This window comes from Nasonia vitripennis, chromosome 1 (assembly GCF_009193385.2).
Source record: "Nasonia vitripennis strain AsymCx chromosome 1, Nvit_psr_1.1, whole genome shotgun sequence".
NCBI classification, from domain to species: domain Eukaryota; kingdom Metazoa; phylum Arthropoda; class Insecta; order Hymenoptera; family Pteromalidae; genus Nasonia; species Nasonia vitripennis.
In genome coordinates, this window is record NC_045757.1 from 29,760,865 (window position 1) to 29,785,473 (window position 24,609).

The 24,609-nt window shown below is 44.2% G+C and overlaps 1 protein-coding gene across 6 annotated transcripts in view; it reads left to right on the forward strand.

Moving 5' to 3' along the window:
- The window catches only part of LOC100678116 (agrin), a 341,408-nt gene that overhangs the window by 72,988 nt on the left and 243,811 nt on the right, over positions 1–24,609 (forward strand). For 4 of the 6 annotated variants that reach the window (XM_031921402.2, XM_031921404.2, XM_031921403.2 and 1 more), the window contains exon 1: positions 8,329–9,290. The exons of the other annotated variants lie outside the window; for them this stretch is intronic. The gene's annotated coding sequence lies outside the window, so the exon portion shown is untranslated. Of the gene's footprint in view, positions 1–8,328; positions 9,291–24,609 lie in introns of those variants that run through there. 6 annotated transcript variants of the gene reach the window in all.

The window sequence follows — 24,609 nt, forward strand, 5'->3', positions numbered from 1 at the left end:
CATTGACTGTAAATTTGCAAGTCATCCGCATAGATAAGATGGGAAACATCGGAATCAAGGCAGAAACCGATGTCGTTGATGAACAATGCGAACAGCAAGGGACCTAAGACGGAGCCCTGCGGGACGCCGATGTTAAGACGCCGCGGAGAGGAGCGCTCGCTATTGTCACCAACGACGTCCTGCTCTCTCCTAGTGAGATAGGAGGCAAACCAGCGAATGACCTGCTTAGAGAAGCCGAAGGTGAATAGCTTTCTCAGGAGCCGGACGTGACATACAATGTCAAACGCCTTGTTAAAGTCAAAGAGGAGGAGAAGTGTCACTTTCTTTTTGTTTATCCCGACCCGGACATCATCAGTTAGCTTAATTAGGCCAGACTGAGTGCTGTGGCCAGTGCGGAAGCCTGTTTGAAAGTTGTCTAGTAACAGTCTTGATTCAAGGTATTGTGAGACTTGCCTATGCACCAGCAACTCCAGGGCCTTGGAGAGAAAGCAGAGAAGTGAAATCGGATGGTAGTCAGTCAGGGCTGTTGGTGAACTGACTTTGTTGAGTGCACGCACAAGCGACAATTTCCAGGCAGATGGGAAACAGGGTTCGCTCAGAGACAGGTTGAAAATATGGCTTAGTAGCGGAGCGAGAACTGGCAATGCTTTTGAGATGACAACCTGAGGGATTCCGTCGCTTCCCCTGGCCTGAGTGTCGAAGTGCGATACTGCAGCCAAAACATCCGATTCCGTTATGGTGCTGAACTCGAAATGCTCCGGGAGGTCAAGACTTTCCAGGCTGAGGAGATAATTCTCAACAGCAGGAGCTAACGGATCATTGGAGATCGAGCTGAAATGCTTGTTAAGTTCATCTGTGTTATAACGAGATGGTGAAGGGGCCATGGTGGCAGAAATTCCAAGTTTCTCCAGCTCTCTCCAGATCTCGGCAACATCAGTCAAGGTTGACAGGCGTGAATAGTAATAATTCAGCCTGGCTTCCTCGACTTGTTTGTGAGCATTGTCTTTGTAGCTAGCCTATATATGCGGAGATCCGAATCGAGTCTGGAGTTCCTGAAACGCCTGTAAAGTCTGTCTCTCTCAGATACAAGGTTACGAAAAGCCGTGGTGAACCACGGGTGACGCTGTCTTCTTGGTGTCACAGTCCGTAATGGGGCGAGATGCTTAATGGCGTTAGTGAGGTTAGCGTTGAGTAAAGATATGTATTCGTCGAGTGATGAAGAAGTGAGGGATGACCAGTCACATGCGCTAAGGAAGTTCCTTAGCTTCTCGGTGCTGATTTCTTTAAAGTTTCTGTAGGAATATGTGTTATGTACGTATCGTGGAATCTGTACTTCGAGAGTGGCCGTGATAAGGTCATGTCCGTTGATGAACGGTGAGTTTGTCTTCCAGTATGACAGCAGGTGATCCTGCTCGTCGATAAGATACAGGTCAAGCCAGGCATCAGAACCCTGTTTGTGGTGCGTGGCACCATAGGCAACAGATAAAAGGTAGTTTTCATCAATGAGTGCCTTGATGAGCTTGGCATCTTAAGATGAAGAAAGTTGATCAGAGTTGAAGTCTCCCATTATGACCTTCGTGGAATAGTTGTGCATGTGGGTTGTTAGTTGGTCTATGAAGTTAGAGCCTTGGAAGAATGGAGCATGAGGTGGACGATACACACCCCTACGAAGATAGGAGAGACTCCCTTTGCCGATACCTCACAGAAGAGATATTCAGGCTTGCCTGGCTTACCAGACCATTCACCGTCAGATGATGAAATAACGCTAACTGTCAGAGATTTGTGAATGTAGAGGGCCACACCTCCTCCGTTTCTGTTTCTGTCTCGTCTGTACAGTAGGTAGTCGTCCAGTGAAGGGATGGACGTTACCTTGTCGCTTAACCAGGTCTCAGTAACAGCTATTACGTGGAATGGAGAGCGGGTGGATAAGAAAAGCCTGATCATCTCAATGTGACCCGTAAGCGAGTTCGCATTAAAATGACAGACTCGTAGACCTTCGGACAGAGATACCTTAGAACCAGATGAAGACGTGGTAGATGAGCTTGATGGTGGGTGTGGTGGAATGATGTGTGTGTGTGTGTTGTAGCCTCCTAGAGAGAGAGAGAGAGGGAGAGAGAGAGAGAGAGAGAGAGAGAGAGAGAGAGAGAGAGATGGGGAGAGAGAGAGAGGGCCTAGTCGATAAAGTTGCTTGAGGTGCAAGTTTTTCTTGTGCAAATATTCTCCTACGGCAAGTTTTGGATTTTTGCAATTTTTTCCGTCTTGTACATATTGCTCGACGAATTCAAATTTGTATGTTTGTCTTAACGGCCGTTTGCGTCGGTTTGTATAAACGTATTTTCAATTTTAATATTCGATTTATCGACTTCGACAAACACGAATTAAAAAGGGACGCGATGGATGGAAGTGAAGTCATCGAAGCGTCATTTCTGTTTTATTTACCGCAGCTCCAATCACGCACAAAGTTAATCGAACCAATAAAAACAACAAACGATCGCCAGCCCATCAAAGCATCTACCTTCCCCTCGCTAAATCAAGCAACAAATACCATCTTACACCATAATAACCCACTCGACTCTCCATGCTTGCTCTCGCTGCATCTCCCAAAGGTCCACGCCGGGAGTGTCGATCGTCGATCGCGAAAACAAGGGACTCAGCCCTCCGAGCGGCTCACATTCACCCTGTGGAAGCTTTCACGATACTACACCCCCTCGGAGAGTAGTTATATATATATATATATATATATATATATATATATATATATATATATATATATATATATATATATATATATATATATATATATATATACACATATATATATATATAGAACCGACGTGGCGGGTGTGTCGCAGGTGTGCCGGGGTTTCGCATAAGTATACAGTAAATTCGAACTTAGCTCAACTCCGCACACAAGCTGCAGCAGCAGCAGCTAGTACACTCATACCCGCGATCGGCTCTTGTTCGGTGTCTTTACTATCCCCGGCTGCGCGAGCGAGCTCCCGGCCGCTATCATAATGCGCTAAGTCTGATATATAGGTATCGGTAGCGAGCTTGCGCGAGATAGTCCATATAACTTCGTATGAGAAATATTTTTCGTCGGCAATGAGAAGACCCGGGCTTGGCTTGGCACGATGAGCGCGGAAAGCTTAGGCAGAGATGGAAGGGGTGCGCGGGCGGAGAATATGAGAAAGAACTGGTGGAGATGGGACGTGAAAGGAAATGTGGGAGGGAAGGAAGTGAAGGGGAATTAGAATAAATGGAATACTTATGTATAAAAGAGCCAATGTTTCCAGAGTCGAAGGGTAATTTTAAAGTGATGAGTACAGTGTGTTATTAATTGTAGTAGACGCTCACAAAGTGAACTATAAAACTATAAAATCTGGATGACCGGGACAAAAAGAAGTGAGCGCGTATAGTAATCAAAAGTAATAAAAAGAGAAATAAAAGCACAGCAGGAGCAAGTACGAAGGAGAAAAATAGAGAAATAAAAAAAACGGAAAGAGTACACGAAAGAAAATAGAGTAAAAAACAAACTCGAACGGAGAAGTAGTGCTGAAGAATGCAAGGGAGAGACTGAGGAGCCGAGAAAGCCTAAGCGACATAGACAGAAGAGGCAGGATCAGCCCGACCGGGATGGAAGCTCGTATGCCGACTAAACATTTTTCGTATAGCCCATCTCCTATACTCCGCTGAACCAAAGTGCGCTTGCACGGCCGAGCTTTACGAGGTCAGATTATGAATTTTATGACAATGTCGAACCGCTGCGATTATTATTTTCTATTCCTTTTGTTCGAGAGAGAAAGCGATGTAGAAAAGATGATATTTCGTTAATGAGTTATCACCGACGAGAAATACTCTTGTTGGATTGTATTAAGCTTTGATTTGATTTTTGAGCGAATTATTTAAAGCACTTTTATCGCTCTAATTTTGCAAGATTCAGCGTTGCTAAATAACGAGGATTTTAATCAATTTAGTGTCACTCAACTTTAAATCTCGACTAAATTGATAGTCGAATAAATGCTATGCCAGACCGAGCTTAATCACGTTTTTAAATATACGATTTTTGGTGTCACCCGTCGCTTGTAGAAATTCCACTTCACGTCGATCGAATAATTTCAACCGCGCAAAAGTACAACTACTTCACCAACAACTAGCTCTCGATCACGCTTAACGCCGTGAAATCCAGCGTATCCCACGACCATAAAACCACTGCTCCACGAAGCTCGAGGCAAAAACTTTTGCCCAAGCAAATTTTTTCCAATCCTACTAATCAAACACTTTCTAAAACTCCTCGTAAACAAAAATCCGGAACTTTAACTCCTGACGCCGGCGATTCTTTCCTCGGAGGCGAGAGAGAGAGAGAGAGAGAGAGAGAGAGAGAGAGAGAGAGAGAGCCTCGTAAAAATCGGGGCAAGCCCGAGACTAAGGGGAAAGAATTACCCACACCGAAACGACTCTAGAGCTCGTGCGCCGAGCAGCGACATAACTCTTCGAATATGGATGCACGAGCTCGCGAGAACTTTTCGAGGTCTGCACCTGCGGGCTGCTCTGCTCGTGATTGATTCCTCTGCGGATCTCTGCCTACGACAGCCGACTCGCAGTCGAGCTGGAAATGGATAACATAGAAACAGAGCAAGAGGAATGATAAGCGAATTACGAGTATTTTATCAGTATGGAATAAGAGTTGCGTCGCCGCGTATGTATAAATAAATAGCGAAAAACGAAATGTGGAGAGAAAGGGATAAGACGAATGGGAAAGGGTATACGCGGGGTAAGAAGAGAAAGAAAGAAAGGGAATAAAAGTGGAAAAAGGGACGGGTGTTAAGTCAACGACTGCAGAGATTCCGCGGGTTGGCCCCCGAGGAAACTCTCGTTGACTAGCTGGAAACTTGGATTCGATACGATTGAATTATTGGGCGCATTGCGAGGGGACTCGTAAGTCAGCCGTAGAATTCGAATTTCGACTCGCCCTTTTCACTAAACTTCTGTCTCTCTTGCTCTTTTTTGCCAAGCTGTAGCCCTTTCCCTTAATTTACTCCCTTTTCCGTTTTATCGAACCTTTTTGTTGTGATATTGCACACGTTCCTTTTTTAAGAAGGCTGATTTGTGCTTTTTACGTATTGCCGTGGAAAATAGATGTATTTGTCAATTTATTTTTGCAAATATTTAAACGCGTCTTTTTTTATGTTTCAGGTACGTCATGCGGCATATGCGAGTTTGACGAGACTTCCGCTCTGCTGTAAGTATTTATAACAATAATGCAAACCAGGATTCTAAATAATGCTACAGTTTCTAACACAAGCTACTTGGAGCAGTAGCCGTATAAAATATTTTTATTTTCCTATTTATAAAATCAGAAGTTGCGGAGAGATATGATATATTCTTTACAGTCGGGTAATTCGATTGAAATTCAGTGATTAAAATGAGTTTGCAAGTTCAGTTTCAAAAGAACTAATCAATACAGTCAGTACCAAGCCATGTCTTAATCACATTTGGGGGTTTCGATGGAATCTTCCTCGAGACCCTGCTTTTAGTGCTTACAGCAGAAGCTTTCACAGAACCCCAAGCAATCGCCGGGTACGTCAAAAACAGACTATCATTCGATTTTTCCAAAAAGTAACTTTAACTTTATTAACCATGTAAATTGTTATACTTGTACAGATACAGTTATCTATTATATCACTTTTTAGTCCTTTCTATGTTCCAACTTTATTCATTGTTAACATTTCGAGATCATATCGAAAACAGTCATATCCACACTATAGCATAACTAATACCTTTGGAAAAAAGCTGACGTTTCCACGCTTACTCCAAAAAGCATCAATAACCGCCACACCATCATGCCAGCTGAAACAAAATAAGTTACAATACAGCGCGAACACACGCCCTCGCTGAAACCTACAAATCAATCAATTTCTCTCGACGCCACTTTGACTTTCCCTCTCTTATTCCATCATACGACTCCTTCCCCGCAACTCTTTCACCTTCCTCAAGCTCGCAAGCTCGACGTCTCTCTCTCCCCCTTCCTTGCACCCCCCCCCGCAGTCTTCTCTCCCCACTTTCACCAAATTCCTCCAGCCACACATACTGCCTCGTACACCACCCTTCCGTCTCTCTCCCTTTCAGCTCTCACGCCCCGATGACTTTCCAGTGACGCTGCATATTTTTTCATCCGCTCCCTTCCGTGCGCGGCTCGACCAACGCTCGTCAAGTTCGACGTACGCGCTCGACGGCAAAAAAAGAGCGCGAGTGAGCTGGGAAATAAGCGACATTCCGAGGAAGAGAAGAATGAACGCGTTTGATGGTCGTGTAGGTTGTAATAAAAATACGAGAAGGGCGAATCTGACTTCTGATCTTTAGGAGAGCGTACTGATCGTGGAACTTGGTTTATACGTCGTAATTTATCGCTCGTATAATGGCGCTCGAGGTGTATCGGGGATTTTCTTCTTGAGTGGTCGGGAAAGAATGGTGCCCTGCGGGTGGGCTAATATCCGGAAGATGATGGAGTTACTTTGGAGTAATTAGTCGAGATTGAGGGGTTGCAAGTTTAGTTCTTATTTTATGGACTCTTAGATTTAGTGCCTGTAGGTTTTCGAGCCCTCAAAATGCAATATGTTACGGATAGTAAATAAATCTCAAAACCGTATTTTCGAAGCTTTGATGAGAGTTATTTCCTCGAGTAAATTCTATACTAATATTAGTCGAGTGACTAATTCAAAGTGTTCGAATCAAAGTCTTCAGGCAATAAACTCTCGAAGTATTTAAACTTACACGAAACAAATGTTGATAGTAGCGTCGTGTTAAGTATTTAGGCAGCAATGCTTTCTTCAATTGAGAACGACATTGTTCGCCTCGGCACATTCATGAAGTAACGAATGCGGTACTTCTGCGGAATGAAGGAAACTGTTTTAATAACGAGTTGTCGGGAATCAAAGTTTTAAAAGTTCCCAAGGAGAAAATTTAAACTAATTTCGAATTTCAAAGCGCCTTATATAAACGCTCCGCATTTAGTCCAAATTTTAATTTAAGAACTCAAACACAAAAACCACTTTACTTTTTTAAACTAATTGCGCACGGTTGTGTTTTTTTCGTTTCTGCGTACGAAATAAAAATAGTTTCTTTCGAATTAATTGCATGGCTGTACTTTTCCATTCCGAATGCGGTGCAACAGTTCAGTAAAAGGAAAACTCCACGTGGTTTTTCAACTAAGCTTCTCTTCCTTTTATCAAATACCTCCAGGATTCAGTACTTGTAGAGAAGTAAATGTACCGAAAAAGAAGGAGCAAAGCAGATAGAGATGGGCAATTCGGAAAAAGGTGTTGGAGTTGAAACCCGAATAAAGAACAAAAACAGTGAACTAGTTCAAAGGTTATGCTCAATTATTACATATGTGTGTGTGTATATATATATATATATATATATATATATATATATATATATATATATTTTTATCATTAAAATTGAGGAATTGCGGTATTACTTTCAACCTAAAATGGTCTTCGTTAACGAAATCCTTCTCACCAAACTGATTTCCCTCGATGATTAAGCGTGCTGCAGACATTACGAAAAAATTTCGAAAGTTCTTCCAAGCATTTTCGAAAAACATTCTTCTCTTCTTCGTGTGAGTCTCTATAATCTAACGAGATTTCGGCCGGAAAGTAATCACCCACTCTTCCTGAACGCCCTCTTTCTTTCGTTAACTATCTGTGCTCATTAAACTACAGCAAAATCCAGATAGCAGTATTTCAGTTCTGCAAAATACCCAAACACAACAAATACTTTTTACTCTTAAATAAATAAATAAAAATAATATTGGCGCTATCTTAAAGCGGATATCTACCCGTTCACCAATCAAAGTATTCCCCCAATGCTCCACATCATCCAGCCTCAATTGCTATAATTGAAAAGGCAATCATCATCCAACTCCTCGATAAAAATCAATAACCATCCTCACCCAAAAAAGTTCTCATTTCCAACCCCACGGCAATCATCCTTCAACAAGAAACCGCGCATCGCGCACACCTTCAGTTCTCGCAACAGCCGAGAGCAGTCTCAGCCTCGGCTCTACACACAGTGCGCGGTGCAAGCTCCTCGCCTCTGCGCACGCGCGGTGCAAGCTCGTGGGATGAGTCTTTCGGGGTAACGTTCGTTCGTTCGTTCCCCCGCGCGTACACTCGTCGTCGTACTATAGCATAGTAGTAGTAGTAGTAGCAGCAGCCGCCACTGGCATCGACTGGAGGGGGGTAGGACTACGCTGCTACCGCCGTCGCGCGACGGAGTAGGGGCAAAGGGTCGCCGCGATATATCCTGCCGTGCGATTCGCGCCTCAGTCGGCCGGCGAACTCGCGTGCCGAGCCTTCGTTTCCGGTGCGCAGCGGTGTGTGCGTGTGTGTACGCTGGACTTGGCTCCTGACCCCCTCGTCCGCGCGCGCGCGCCTGATTTTCGCCGCTAACGAGAGAACAGCACACACGAAGTTATACACCACTGGCAGTCGCAAGGCTGCGGCGCGTCGTTCGACACCGCTGTCGCTGCGGGAAATATTTTTCTCTCCAACCGCCGCGTCGAATATCGGTCTCGATCACTGGAAAAAATACAATGAGTGCCCGCGAAAGATGATTCTACCGCGCGAGACGTATATCAGTCGTTATACGATGCGTACACGTCCTTCTCTCTCACTTTTTCGCGAACGCGCGAATGTCGATGGTGCGTCGTCAATGTGATACTAGTGTTTTTCCCTATACAGTGTGCTCCGTAGGTGAATTCAGTGCGCGGACTACATATAAATGCATGTACAACAACTGACGGTATTCCATTGAATACACATATAACCTTCTCTCGTTCGTGTGTCTCTGACAGTCCCGCTATACGAGAGTGAGAGCGAGAGGGAGTCGATGAACGGCTTAACTCCCATATCCTCCCGTGCACACATGACGTATCGACATAGTCGAAGCCAAGAAGACGACGACGCCTCTGTACGGCTCCAGCACTCGAACCTTATCATCGTCATCGAGTAAAGTAAGATCGAGCCCGTATCCCGGGCTGTATGCACAGGGGAAAGGTATATTCAAAACCGGCTAATTGTGAGAAGTGAAGTGCGCGCGTGCAAAGGCGCGACGAGAAGAGGAAGCTACGCGTACACACAGGGGCTGCTCTGAAGAGCCGAAAGAAGAAGAAGAAGCTGGGGCGCAGCCGGCGTTAGTTAAAAAGTGCAGGCGGGGGCAGAGTCATAGTCGCCGTGCAGCGCTCTGTGCAACGGAGAGAGAAAGAGAGAGGGAAAGAAGCCTGACAGGTAAATATTTACGCCGTCGACGTTCCTCTCGCGATATGCCAGTTAAGCCCGTCAGCCGACGCTCTGCATACGCGCGGCCCAGTGTATATTTTAAAGGCTCGAGAAGATGCCGCCGCTGCTACTGCTGTGGTTCGCTGAATTCGCGATATCCTGGTTCTTTTTGCGCTTGAAATGTACGGGGTCGTCTTTGTTCTGTTTGAGACGTTTTTGAAAATAATTTCTCGAGTCGAGTGGGATTGATAACGAGTCAGTTACTGAGAAGACTGTATTAAGAATTCCCCGAAGAACTACTATTCATATACTCGAAACGGACGAATGGAAAGAAAATTAAAGCGAATCTCTTATTCATGGCATAAAGCACGAGCGAACGTCAAATTGAATATCTCTCCGCGAGAGAGAGGTGGCTGCTTGTCAGTTTACATTTTCAAGTACCCATTTAGCCTTTAATAAATGAACTTCATTACCAGATATTGAAGTGTCTACTCTCTAATATGACACGATAGCTTTCGCGCTGCTGCGATCCGCGTAAATTCTAATTAACTAAAATACACGCGCGTCTCGTCGTGAAAATTGTTAACCAAGCCGTAACGAGTGTTCGCGAACACCGAAAATCACCTCTTATACAGACGTGATTGTCAATCGAACCCGCCACTTCCTTATGATTTAATTCAATGCCCTCGTAGATTCGGCCGATTACGAGCAACTCTCCACGATCTGTAATCTCAGTAATTGTTTGTCCTCGATGGAGTGGCTGACAAAAAGAAACAGAAGGAAAATCGCTCAGGAAAATCCCGAGCTGCACGCGAGCGACTTCGATCTGAAAACTCGTCGCTGCCCTTTTCACACGTCAACCTGCTGCCTATTTTTTTTTGTTCCTTTTAATAACGCCGCGTGTAACACTTCCCCGTGATTTTTCGATGCAAGACTTGTTCGCTCTGCCGCGTATACTACTCTTTGCGCGTGAGTAGCAGAAAAACTTTTCTCGTTAAAATGGGAAATAGGACCGACGGATGAAAAAAAAGGAGCCTAGCGCGTTCAACTGCTCGCGCGAATCGAACAATTCTCATTCCGATCTTTATTGTACGGAGGTTCGCGGAAATTTTGCTGAACTTCATTTTACGCCCTTTGGAAAAGAACGTAAAATTTAATTTTTTCGATGAAAAGTAAATCTTTATGCGCAGTTACTCCGGTTCGAGTGTGATCAACAGCGATTTTAATTGAAATTCAATACGTGCGCTCTATAGCAGCGCGTTTATTATTCGCGATATTTTTTCTGGAAATAAATGTTTTCGATCATTTGAAAGTGCCCATTGAATCGCAAAAGTGTATACCAATACTAAACATCTCACCAGCTCCAGACACTTGAGGCTCCCACGTAAATCTATAAATATCCCATAAAGGTGTCCCACGTGCGTGAGCATACACATTTTACCGTCAACGCCTTGGTAAAATAAAAAAATATAACATCGGCAAAGTAATAGGAATCGATACAATGTTTCGATATAATGTTTAGCGATCGTAGAATGCGTAGAGCATATTAACCGCAGGCCGCGTCGCGAGAGAAGCGTTACGTATAAAAGAGGCAGACGTAGGAAAAGTTGAGTGTTTCTCGGGGACATCTGGACGTCGTGATTCGATTTGTCGCTGAACTTAATCACGGCCGTCCGGAAAAGTTTGCCTCGAGGCTAAGTTCAGTCGGCGGAACGCGTATGTACCGAGACAGGCGAAGAGAAGTCCGCGAAGAGAAAAGGGATCCGAGATTTTTCGGTGTTAAATGCGAAATCCATTGTTTTGAGAAATAATTAGCGAGAATGAATAATTCACTCTACTCGGAATCATAATTTCTAGTCATTAAAGATAGAATTAAAAATCATCGGTAAACAGTCGAAAATGTTTAACGAATAATTCAACAGCGGTGGATTTAACGCACGTCTGACTAAACTCGGACTATTCCACTTCGAGCCCTTAACCAAAATTTATAAACTCCCAATCGACTCGGTGATTCCCACCGATATTCCGCCAACTCCTCCAGATCAATTTACATCAGGAATGCAACCCTTTCACTTCTCACACCGTCGAACTAATCCTGCGAGTCGTGTGTTATCACAACACCGCGTGGTGACCCCTCGAGTCTCCACCGGAAAAAAGGGGTTGGAACTCGTCAGAAGAGGAATCTCGAAGGCCCGCCTCCACTCGTCGTAACGATGACGCGATAGATAAGGGCTCCACTGCAAATTGCTCGGGGAGAAAGAAGAAGAGGAAGCAGCAGCAGAAGCCTAGTAATGAGGCTTCTCCAGCGGCGAATATCCGCGCGGTGATACTCGCGTCTGCGAGGCTTATCGCGATCGAGAGCCTGTGTGTGTTGTGCAGACTCTTTGGAGGGTATTTTTTTTAGAAGAGACACGAGAGGTGGTAGCCGCTGTATAGTGCAAAGGTGTTTCGTTAGGGAGGATTCGTCCCTGGGCTTTTGATCTCTTTGGAGCGCGAGGCTACAGGGGTTAAAAGTGTCGGTCTGGCGGATTATTGACTCTGTGGGTTTTTAATTGGGGCGAGACTACGCTTTTGTTCCGGAGAAAGAGTTCATCGCGTTTTATACTCGCGGCTGAGTAGTACGATTGATGAAGAGAGCAGAGCTTTCGTTTTATTGCGTCAGTGTCTGGATAATGATGAATTGCTATTACCGAACGGATATGTGTGGAAACGTGAGTTATTTTTCCAACGGGGAGCACTGACCCGTGAACTTTTGAATACTGCATTGGGAACGGTAAATTTATCGACGTTTGCGCGCGTCACTAATTAAGATAAATCTGAATAAAAGATAAAGCTAGCGTTGCTTCATACATAATTCTTGTTGGTACTAAAAAATAGCGTATCACGCATGATTTATGCGGGGATTAATGTCGGTATTTTTCATAATTTTACTGAAATATCAGTTACATAAGTGCCACAACAATCGCGCGAATCAGCAGTGCCATTTCCTGGAGTGTCAGCCCTAGATGTCCTATCTCATATATTTTTTGCGCACGAAACTATAAGGCTCACTTGCGTACCAGAGTCATGCAAAAAATGATGAATAACTTTAAGATGGATTGATGACTGGATGCTAGTGAAAGTATTAACTCTAAAAAAAATTAACTTTTAAAAAAGTGAAAGGTTAGGCGAGTTTGATATATTCCGCAACGAAATTACAGATAGAAAAGAATATTACGATTAAATATAATAAACTTGACTTTGTTTGACTGATCTCAGTTCTTTTCTATCTGTAATTTCGTTGCGGAATATATTAAACTCGCCTAACTTTTTACTATTTAAAAGTTAGTTTAAAAGATTTTTGTAACAGTTTTATCATTAACATGAAATCACTGATTGTTCTGATATATACACCACTTTCGAATTATTTCTACACCTAGATAGACACCAAAAACCACGGAGCGCTCCACCTAGACCTCGTCACCGGCAACCTTGTACACCTAGACACCGCCCTTGAATGATTTTTGTACCTATAATATAAACTTTTAATTTAATAGGGCGCCGCAGTAATATTTTTTTGTATGTAACCCTGCAATGATATGAGGAATGTGAGGATATGTAAAAAAGGTGGAAAAGCAATTTCCTATCATTTTTGATGCGCAGCTAACTTCGCCGTCCTTTCACACTGGAGAAAAAGATAATGATTTGAGCGAATCATATATAAGATTGTTTATATTATATAAATGACAGCGTTTGTTTGACAACTTCTATTAAAAATCACTGATTAGCACACAAATGTGATAATATATAAAAATCACTTAGAAACAATTATGGAAAGTATCGTTTTTCTTAAAAGTAAAATCTCGGATACCAATAGAAGTAAATAGTGTCGCGGGCGCTAAAGCTTCGTCTGCTGCTCAAACTCGCCTTCGTGGCGCTACCGCGCCACTTGATAAAGCGTAATCTTTGTAGAGAATTTATTTAGGAAAATCAGTTATAAAATGCACTTTTACTTATTTTAGAATGCACCCGCAGAAATTTACTTATTACGGCGAGAAAACTTAATTCCGCGTAAAGTTATTCTAAAAGAAAAATTAAAGAAAGAAGTATACGGATCGTTATTTTGCTCGTTAGCTGTTACTACATCGTTTGCCTTAGAAACTTTTTTCATAAAACTGTACGCAAGTTTATGCTTCGCCTAAAAATAAATTCTTTAGACAGTGAAGAAGTTTGAACTTTGAAATAAATAAGTGGCTAATTTCGATGTAAAATATGCAACAAATGTGCATTCCCTTGCTTTCCCGTAAAACCGGCGTTACATGCATACCGGCCAAACGAGACCTAACGATGCCCCTAAGAATTCCTTGAAAAAATTTTTAAAAATCGAATACCGTCTAAGGTTGTAAACAAAGTTAAGACACTGCATGATTTTTTCCTCGACAAACTTTTATGAAACGTGACTCGAAAATCTCAATCAACCCCGAATCATCTGAAACTAAACAGTTTATCGCCATCCTCAGAAGCAAATCAGTGCTTCTGCTTAGCAGAAGACTTCAAATCCCGTCGCTGATCCACTACTGCCTCAAACATCGCAGCAAACTCGCCTGACTGCTGCGCGAAATCAAGAGATACAGAGGGCTTATACGCGAAGCTTCTGCTGCTTCTGCTACTCGGAGGCTTCGTTACCCGATAGATAATTAATTAGTAGAAATGTAGTCTCTCCTTCGCCTGTACACACGTATAGCCACCTTACTCTCGACATTCCGAATTTCCCGCCGGAGCAGTAGCTCTGCGGAGGTGGGAAAGCAGCCCTTTTGTCTGCTGCTAGACGCTGAAGCTTCTCGGAGAGGGATGTGGGAGTCGGTAGAAGCCGTTGTTGGAGGCACCGGAGGAATATTGATAATTAGCCGATGATCGTCATTGCCTGGTTGGTTGGCTGCTCCTGGCTTGGGAGAGCAGTCTGAGCTTTGACACGGGAGACTTGATTAATGGACAATTTGGTAGATGCTCTGTTTGACGAGCGTGGTCGACGCTGTCAATTTACAATTTTCGAATCTTAGACGATATATTTTCAGAGTTTTGCATAATGAACGATTGAATGTCTGTTACACTTGTGTGCAAAAATATACGTCAAAATACATTTATTGCCAACTAATAAAGCCAGCCCAACGCACGATGAATGAAAAACCAACTAAAAACTGCACAAAACATAAAAAGCGCGCTCGAGAGAAAAATTTTCCAAAAATAAAAAGCATCATATTCGCCACGTGCGTTCGACCGACTGTACTCACGCGCGGCGGCGCAGTTGGTGCAGTAGCGCGCGCGAAATGTTTGTGGCCTCGGAAATATCAAAAGTCTTGTTTCAAACAGCTCGTCCGCAAACTAAATTACAGCCGTAAATAATATATTACGCGCGCGCGCGAATGAAACGACGAATACTCCGCGCTTGCGCCGAGCGTATATATTTTCCATTCTATTTTCTTTTTCAACGACTCTCTCATCCTCGCAGTTTTGCGCAAATAAAAGCAGCGCCTTAATTATACATAGCCAAATAGAAATGAAGGCACAAAATTTTCATCTGAAATATGAGTTCCCCCTACGCCACCGAAAGGAAGAGAGATTGCTTTTTAAATAATTTTTTTCTCCCCCACTCGCACACGTGCGTTTTCGTATTGCGGCGAAGCGAGTATAACGCGTATAACACGAAGAGCAGCAAATATTTTCATTCGATAACGATATTATTTGCATACCGCTGCGCATATTTCGCGCAAAACAAACTCGACCGGCCATAAGCAATCGAAAATGTTCACTCGGCCGAACGTATGTATGGCGCAACGATGATCAGCTCTGTCGTGCGTGTATATTATACGCGAAGCGACTCGACCCGGCGCGTCATCACGCTATACTCCGCGAATTCGTATTTCGTACGTATGTAAATCATCCCCAAATAAACAACGGCGCGCATTAACGACAACAAACGCGTAATCAAGTGCGAATCCAGCAAGTCTCGCGCGATAATGTCGCACTTTGGACTTTTAATTGGCCTTCGATGTAAAGCGGTGAAAAGTTCTCCGACGAGTACATGTATGTATGCAGCGAATACAGCAGGTGTTTCGGAAGCTTCGTAAATCCGCCGCGTATCTCATCCTCGTCCCTCGTAATTCTCCCCCGCAATCTGTGCCTCCTTTTATACCACAGCTGCACACATAACGCATACACACATACAGAGATAACTTGAAAAATAGACGAATCCCCGAAATAGTCGGGAAAAAAGCTCCGCGCACTGCTGCGGGAGTCGTTTGGCGCTATTCTAATTCTCGTAAAGTCGGGCGCCCGTCGCTGTTTTATTTTTCAAGCTCGCCGCGGGCAGTCGAAAAATAATTCATAGACGATGGGCTACGCGCACGCGAGCGCAAAAAAAATGTCGGGGGGAGAATTGCGCGTGGCGTGTGCGGAATAAAAAGAAACTTAAAAGAAAGAGCCGAGGGTGCGATGAATCGCGTGTGTGGCGGATAGGGATGCGAGTAGAGATTTTAGTCGGGGATTAGCCTCCTTTTGTCGGGCTTTGACGCCTTGCATTGATCGTCTTGGATATCAGGAGGATCAGAGGAGACTGGCGTGTATTGAAACAATGTAATGAAATGTAATTGAATAAAGGTAACTTATGCTCGGTGCAGTTTACGCTCATATACTCTAGTGCGTTATGACGATATCGCACAATATATAAACTTCAATAACTGATTTAGTGACGCGCAGCCGCGTGGACTGCGGAATAATTCGTTTTATGCAGATTGAGCTTTATTTAAATTAGGTTGATGGCGTTTTTGAAAACTTAATTGAATGTCGCTCGCTCCGTGTAATCTAATTGAGTGCGCGTATTAATTTTAAATAACACCTATACGATCTCCACGTTGAGTAGCGTTTCTGTATCATCCAAACTTCAATTAACCGACGTAATTATATTTCTGAATTAAAAGAGGTTATATATTTCCGCGTACAAAGTGATCGGCCGTCGCGTATTTTGTTTGTGAATTTTTTTTTTTCGACGAACACTCGAGCACACTGCGAAAGTGCAGCAAGCCTGGCATTCGAATAACTAATTTTAATTGAAAGGCGCATAACGGAAAAATTCGCTCCTCGCGCTGGTTTACACCCGATAATTAAACAAATCACAGCGATAAAAGTTGAATCATCAAGCTCGGACATCTCAGCTGGCGGAGAGCTATCAGTTTTCCTTTAATTATGAAAACTTCCGCGAACGAAAAGTTGAATCTACTCGCAACGAAAAGCGGAGGACGAGCGGAGGACAGTCGCGCGCAGAAAAAAAGTGAATTCTATCCGGAGATCAGCAGCCCGATAAAAATCAGAGAAGCGTATAAAGCTATGACTAACAACTCCGGCTTCGAGTGAGGGGGAGAGGAAGCACGCAGTGAAAACCGTAATTTTATTAGGACTTGCTCGGCCGGTCGGAGCTACCCCCAAGACAGGAAAAATCCCCGGTCGCTCACGCTCGAGTCGTAGCTGATCATAAAGTTGGACAGTCTTTGGAGAATTTAATTAGCCTGGCGCGTCGTGTAACTTTCGTGAGCAATTTCATTTTGCAAGTCCAGAGAGAGGGGAAGAGAGGCCAACTCGCGTTTTTCTAGACTCTTGACGCGCTCTGCTATAGGTGGGACGCGTCGAGACCCTTTTCCCGTCGCTTCTGCTATCTTGACTCCTTTTTTCTCCATCCGTCCGTGGTAACATTATCTGCGCGTCTCGTTCTAGCTCCGTCGGCTTTTTTGCGAGACACGGACCGACGGATGACAAAAAGCTCCAGCCTCTCCTCCGTGAATAGTGATAATTTTATTTTCGTGCGCCGGACGGAGCTGCTCTCGAGCGCGAGGAGCTGACCCTGTTACACGCCGAGGGTGAATATGGAGAGTTGGGTCTTCGGCCTCTCGGATATTTTTAGAAAACTGAAAGAAAGTCGGCCACCGAAAAGTATCACTTTTCTATAGTTATAATTTGTACCGGCAGCAGCTTGATTTCTGAAAACAATCATTAGTATATTTAAAAGGCTCCCCAATAAAGATCCCAACAAGATAAGATCCGACCGAAATTCAATGAACCAACAGCCTGACTTGAGTGCTCCCACCGTAATTATCCCAGCACTATCCGGCAATCAACCTCAAAAACCACCAGCCTGCCTATGATTTGAAAAAAAAAAAATAAACACACAAACACGCATCGAACTATCAAAGGAAAAATCGATCCGCTTCGCAAACGACCGACTGACGTTCGTCAATTTTCCCGCTGGCCCGTCCCTCATTTTCGTGAGAGCCAGTTTCGGATAGATCGAACAATGCCCGACCCAACCGCTTTGGCTATCGGCCTTTTCCCAGCACGCTGTGCCGAGAAAGAGAGGCCTTTCATTGCGCTCTTGCCCTCCTTCCGCTCGCTACACACATAAACACGGAAGTACCCGTTCGCTTTCTCGGCCTTCGGCTCTTGCGCTACATAGGCTTTGTGCGCGCAAGCTCCCGAGGCTTTTCTTTTTCTTCGCGAGCCTTTCGACCGTGAATCTTCTTTTTGGGTTGATGCAAGTTCACGCGCAAGTCGCGTTTGCGCGCTGTTCCGTGGAAAAATTAGGTCGTCCGAAGGATAAAAGTAAGCGTGATGATTAATTTTCTCTGCGACGCTTCGAGCCGTCTGACCGAAACAGGGCTACTACTACTGATCCGCTATCATCTCGCTCAAATTACACACGTCGAACAGCGACTCGCGCATTACATGCTTTTGGATTTTTCTCCTCGCGCGGCGACGACAAAAGCGCTTCCTTCATTTTCCCGAGCATGCCTTATCCGTCTTTATATTCGCGCGCAGGCGCGTAATCACATAAAAGGTTTATTCAGGGCTGCCGTGCCGTATACGTGCGCATAAAAGTACGACGCGTCGACGACGTCGTCGTCGTTTCGCGCATCTTTTTGATGTCGTGTTCGGTGACGGCTGCTATAGATGTATATGGCGTCGAGTGATGCTTGGAAGGGGATTATCGAGCTTTGAAAATTGAGACTCGCGTGGTGCACGTTTTTGTTGGCTTGGATAATGAAGAGGTCTGATCGTTGATTGATGGCGTTTGAAGTAATTAGTCGTCGATACGGAAAATAAGTTGATTAATTTTATTCCAAGTATAATTATAGATTGCACACGTAAATATTTCGATTCGAATGAATAATTATTCAGTCCGAGTTCAATAATACTGAACTTTCAAAGGCATTTCGACATGCATAAATTTATATATAAATATTCTCATTATTGCTGAACACCATTGTTCGTTATTCCACACTATATTTATATTCGACATTGATAAACAAAACAAAAAATATCTTAACACGAACTGATTGAATCATTCCATCAATAGTTGATCAAGCACTCTGTCTGTAATACGATGATCCTTCACCGCACGTTACTCGTAAACCCATACATGCTAAAGCTAAAATTAATTCCGAAATTCGTTACATTTTGGAAGCGCTACACGCCTCTCTGCGCGCAAATTAAACCGACATCAAAGAAAAGCCGCCAAAACGTCAAAAATATCTCCCGTTTGTCCCAAAATAAATTTCGAAGCCTATATCCCTTAAACAAAAAAAAACACACGAGAATAAAACAATGAAAGTTCAGCCTCGTTTCCCGACATTTTTGACCAGCCATGAATCCACAGCATTCCGATCGTATACAACGCCGATCGATCGCGAAAAACGCCCGGGCGCGCGCGCCTTTCCGTCATACCTCGAGCGCGTTTTACGAGGGCATACAGTGGGTGCAGCCGAGTGTACGCGGCTTACATTTTAGCTCGTATAATTTCGCTCATGTGGATCTATACTATATACAGGGTCGACGCTGCTGCTGCTGTTGCACTGAATTCTCGATTCGGTTATTTATCGCGCGCCGAATTTCGCACTTCTTCCGGAGCGCCTGGATACTTGAATAGCGGTCAGAGTTTTCATACGTCGAGCTGATTAAATTTTTGAAATAATTTCACAGTCCCGCGCGTATACAGCCCTTTTAATTCCATTTCGTACTTTGTATCATATATATCAGCGGTTTTCAATTTAATTACATGTTTTCTCGCGCGCAGCGACTCTATTCGATCCCGCGTGTGAATCAACGACAACTTGGCCCTTATTGTATCTTTTTTCCGGCTGCATTAACCAGAGCGGGTACACACATATATATATATATATATATATACAGATAAAAAGTATTATTTCCGGTGCGCGTAGCCGTTTCGAGCATTTGAAAAGCTCGGGCCGGGAAAATAAAAAAGTTCGTCGTCGGTTCATTGTCGAAATGTTCTCCTTTCACATCCAACTGTACAATTGTCATTTTAATTTTGCTTCGCCGCAGAAGAAAAAACGGGCTCGTGAAAGAAGCGGAGGGAGAGTCATCCGTTGCGGGTTCATGCTTATTATATACATCGTTGCGAACGCGCATGAAAAGCTCTTAAATGTAAATGATGACGACTCCAGCGAAGCGGCATCGTTCGTGCAAAGTTATATTTATTCGATGCGCCTGCCGCTTTATACGTTGAAAACGACGGGATATGCGAAGCTCGATAACATAACGTTAAAGGTGAAATCAGCGTAAATTTTGTTTCGACCAGTCGCTGCGGTATTGTAATAAGGTCCCGCCAGAAGTAGCTCGGGGAGTAAACTTTCGAGTCTGCGGAGGGTAATGACTAAATGCTCGACAGGCTAGTATTTTAAAAGTTAATTAAGTTATCCTATTACCGACCCTGTCGCCCGCACGCTCGCGCGAGCTCTGTTCCCGCGGAGAAAGAGAAATAGAGAGAGAGAGAGAGAGATGGAAAGTTTGTCATAAAGGGAGATAGAGTAACTCCAGAAGTAAGGACTACCGGCTAGACTGCTATCGCTTCCTTCCACTTATTTCTCGACTTTGCTCCGTTATTATATTGATTTCGTCGGCGCAGCCGACACTTCCCTCTCGCTTCATTTTCATGTTTGCAGACAAAATGTCGCCCGACTTTCGAATAAATTAACCGGACACGGAATATTCAAAAGAGACCGAAAAATAAGATCTGATGGAAACGGAGAAAGGGAGAGTTAATGAGCGAAACAAACGACGACGGTATAATACCCGCCAGGACTAAGTAGCTTTCACAACCCTAAGGAAAATGCATATAACCGTAGCACTCGGAGGAAAGAAATAGAGGGGCGGATGATAAGACCGAGTAAAAGTGCGAGGAATTTTCTCGAGATTTAACTCGGCGAGCTTCCCCCCCCCCCTCTCTCTCTCTCCTTTTTTCGAAGGACTGAAGAAAGCCAGAGGATGAAAGACCTGTAAAGATGTAAATTGAAAGGAAGCGCGCTCGGATTTTTTCGAGGAAGAGGAACGGGCGCGAAATTTCGCGAGAACTCGCTCGAGGGGACAAAAAATTAGCTGGCTATTATTTTAAAGGAAAGCGATCTCCCGCTCGTCCGGTGCTACATTAATGAAAGCTTGCGGAGCGGTGTACTCGGCCGATGACGGGATGTTTTAATTTGAAAGCAGCCGGGAATTCGCTGTTCGTTTGAATTTAACGGAGATGCTTGATTGAGATGAATAAGCCAATTTGTAAATAAATCCATCAAATTAGTGTACAACACGGGATGAGTTATCGTTTAAGGAACTTCGTCTTTTTTTCGCGAAGCACCACTATATATACATGCATTCACTCAAACATTCTCCGATACATTCCCGTAACGAGCATGATCGGCAGATCCCGAGGAAAAAAGCGGGCGATCCTTAATCGGCTCGGCAGAAATAAGAGAAAAAGATCCGTACACCGAATCGAGTATATCATTTATCCTACGCTGTACCGCAGCATTCCTTACTTCCTCAACTTCAACTTCAACTCTCTCTAATAGTCTTCCCTCTTTCTCTCCCCGTGTGTACTTCGCGGCAGTGTGGCGCATCGCAAATGTGCCTACTAAAGCGCTTACGTCGATTCGCATTAGATCAGATACATATACACGCGGTGGACGCTGCTTCGCAGCCCTCTCTTGGTAGCGGGAGAATTTTATTGTAATGTGCTGACGCCGCACGAACGCGCGAGAGCTGGAGAAGCAAAGAAAGTTACATGTGCTCTCTGTGTATAGGGGTATATGTGTGTGCGCCCGGATCGGCTCTCTCGGGTTGTTGATTCAGGCGAGAAACGGGCGGCGCTCACCCTTTCCAAATGGATACTTTCATTTGTGTATTGCAGCGAATTTTTTCTCTTTTCTCTCGGCTGCCGAACGGGGTGAATTTGCACAGAGGAATGCACTTTATGTTTATGCGATTGCTCGAAGTATTTGACTTGCCGAGACGACTCTGTTTGTTAGCTAGCTGAGCTGGTTTGTTTTTAATATGCTTCGCTTGAACGTTTGAAAATAAAAAAAAATCTCTGGATGTTTTCGTTTAGCTTTGTGTGAAAAAGAAATTCGGATATGAGAATAGAAACGGCAATCTCGCATCTTTCAACTCGCAATCACGGCGCAAAAAACAACGAAAGAGGCATAGAAATTCCATACCCATATAAATATTACGCCATAAAAACGAATTAAAGTGTCATATCCCTCAGACATCGTGCATCCGAAATGCGAGGCAAAAAACGTAATTACCTTGCATTATCAATTTAAAAAGCGCCTTTGTAATACGAAAGCCAAAAATAGACACGAGTGCGAGAAAAAAAATAAACCGGGGCATATAATTAACTTAAAAATCCACGAAACGCGTGATAGCGTTTCAGCGCCCACTCGCGCGCATCCGACTCCTATTCACGCGTAAAATACGATATACTCGGGGCAGCCTGAGCTGCAATTTTTTATGTCTCTCAACCTTTTTGCTCCCCGCCTGCAGCGGAAATTCCGCGAGCGCAGCGTCCCGCGTCAAATAATACAACTTTCAGGTTCATCGCGTTCGTTCCGGGGCTTCGCTGAATAAAATATTTTGCCGGCGAGACGCTCTCCCGCGCGAGCGACGGAGCGTGGCGTAGAGGGAAGGCAGAAAAAACAGCTGCGGCAACTTTCTGCGAAAGTCTTTTCCGATCCCGCCAGCTCCCCTGCTCCTGTTTTCTTTCCTTCGGCTGCCCTCTCACTCTCGACTTTTTGCCAAGCGCGTGGTGCGCTCTTCTTCGCTTTGACTCGTCGGATGAGAGGAAAATGAGCGCGTGCACGCGCTGGAGAAATAAACACGTTTGTCGGCTGAGAATGAATGTTTTGTCTGTGTGTATGTGTCTGATTCAAAACATACGTACATGTATACGCGGTGAAGAATAGAGTCTACACTGAAAAAAACACAGTCGTTTCTGCTGTAAAGTCCGGTAGTTTTAACCGTTCTGCTATCGTAACGACTATTCAGTAAGAACAACAGTATGCAACTGTTGTGGCGAGTCGCGACTCGTAAAATTGGTCGCTTATGCGGGACACCAGCAAAAACGGCCGAACTGATTCTTTAAAACTGCTGAACTGTACGGTAACCTTGTCGAGTCTTCGTACAATGATGGATTACTGGTGCGAGTTCAGTTAAAGTGGCTGTTTTTTTTTTCAGTGTAGGTTATCGTACATGTCTGTACGTAAATTTTCAAAAGCGTAGAGTACAGGTTCCTGGAAAATTTAAGTTTATCTAAAAGCTTTTGTATTACTTTCTGTTACAGGTAAGTTTCACGGTGATTTCCGATCTACACACGTAAGTCAGCAATGAATCACAATTCATAGAAAAGCTTCACCCAATAATTCTTATTTCCGAACAAAAGCTCAAAGCTCAAAGCGCATCAGCGACCTCAACCCGTAAAAAACTCCAATCGAATCCTAAGTCTCCAAACCCAATTACCGAAAACTTCCCCCGAAACGCACAGAGAGTCGCTCTCCCACCGCACGCCATCGAAAAAGAGTTGCTCGCAAGCACATAGTCAGCGCGTCTCCTCGAAAATTTCAATATCCCATTTAAAGAGTGTCAATCACGAAGGCGCCTCGTTAAGCTTGCCGCAATGAAAACGTCAAAGCGACGCTGGTACGTTCCTTAAACTTCTGTGCAGCACACATACATGCCCCTTACCCAACTCAATTTCCATGATGGACGGGCACGCCACCGCTGAAGACTTAATAACTGTGCATTCCCCGGTAATGGCTCGCGCGTGGAAGACTGTAACGTTCACGCGGGCGGAGGATGAGGGCCTACTCTTCGAGCACGTTATGTCCGATGCACGGCCGGATGATAATTGAGACGGGCTGCGCGAGTTGTGGTGAAGCTTCCCGAGGTGAGAGTAAGAGAGGGACTGAAGTTTCGATTGTTTGAGTTGCAGCGAGTCGCAAAAATTCTGCTACTGACGGTTAGTTGTTCGGGTGCAGGGCTGAGTATGAGAAAGTTTCTTTTCTGGACTCCGTTGGCGTTTTTTAAATTGTTCGCCACTCTGTTGTTGGTGGAGCGCCTGACAGTGGCCGATTGGAATTTCGGAAGAGGTTGTTTCGCTTTTTGATTTGATTTCGAAAAAAATATTCAAGGGGTAATTGATTAACGAAGACTATTCGTTCGCTCGGTTCAATCAAAGTTACTTCAGATATTTCCAATCATCGCGTAGTCAAACCTTTCATTCCCATCGACAATCTACAAGTACGCGCACATAAAGCACAAACGCACTTCTCGAGCTTCTCTCCAGCGACGTAAGTTTCTAACTAGCGAAACCCACGAGTAGCAGCCCCGGCAGCTTGTACTCGGCAGTGCGTTGACGTAATCTCCGATTCACTTTGCGCCGGAGCTCTTTCCAAAAGCGAGAGCCTGAGCCTCGGATTTACGAGGGGCTTCGAGAGCTTCTCTTCCTACTCCTTTTCTCCGCGATACATTTGTAATAAGGCACCTCGCTGTATTACACGCGATATATAGGTGTAAAAAGCGACGAGCTAATAATAAAGGTCTCTCCCGCGCGGCTGCGGGCAAAATTTACGCGTCGAGGAGCTTTACGATCCGGCTGAATACTGTCGGATGAGTCTAAGCTATCTTCACATTGTAGTGCCCCCCTCGTAGATCGAGATTTTCTTATGAAAAAGGAAGGACGACGACGATCGTTCGTTGCTTTTTACGCGCCTTCTCTCGTGACTTATTAGCGCGGGAAAATTCAAATGAGCTCTTTTTTTATGGAGACGATCGTAGCTGTTTAATTGGAAAAAGGGAGATCGAGGATGGGACTTGATTGAATTGGCTGAAGTGTTTTTACAACCTGCTGATATTAAAAAATTGTCGAACTGCGCGCGTTGTGGAAGATCTTTATACGTAGGATATTTCACAGTGCGCTTGGTATTATCGTTCGAAAAAATTAAGAGGTATCCTA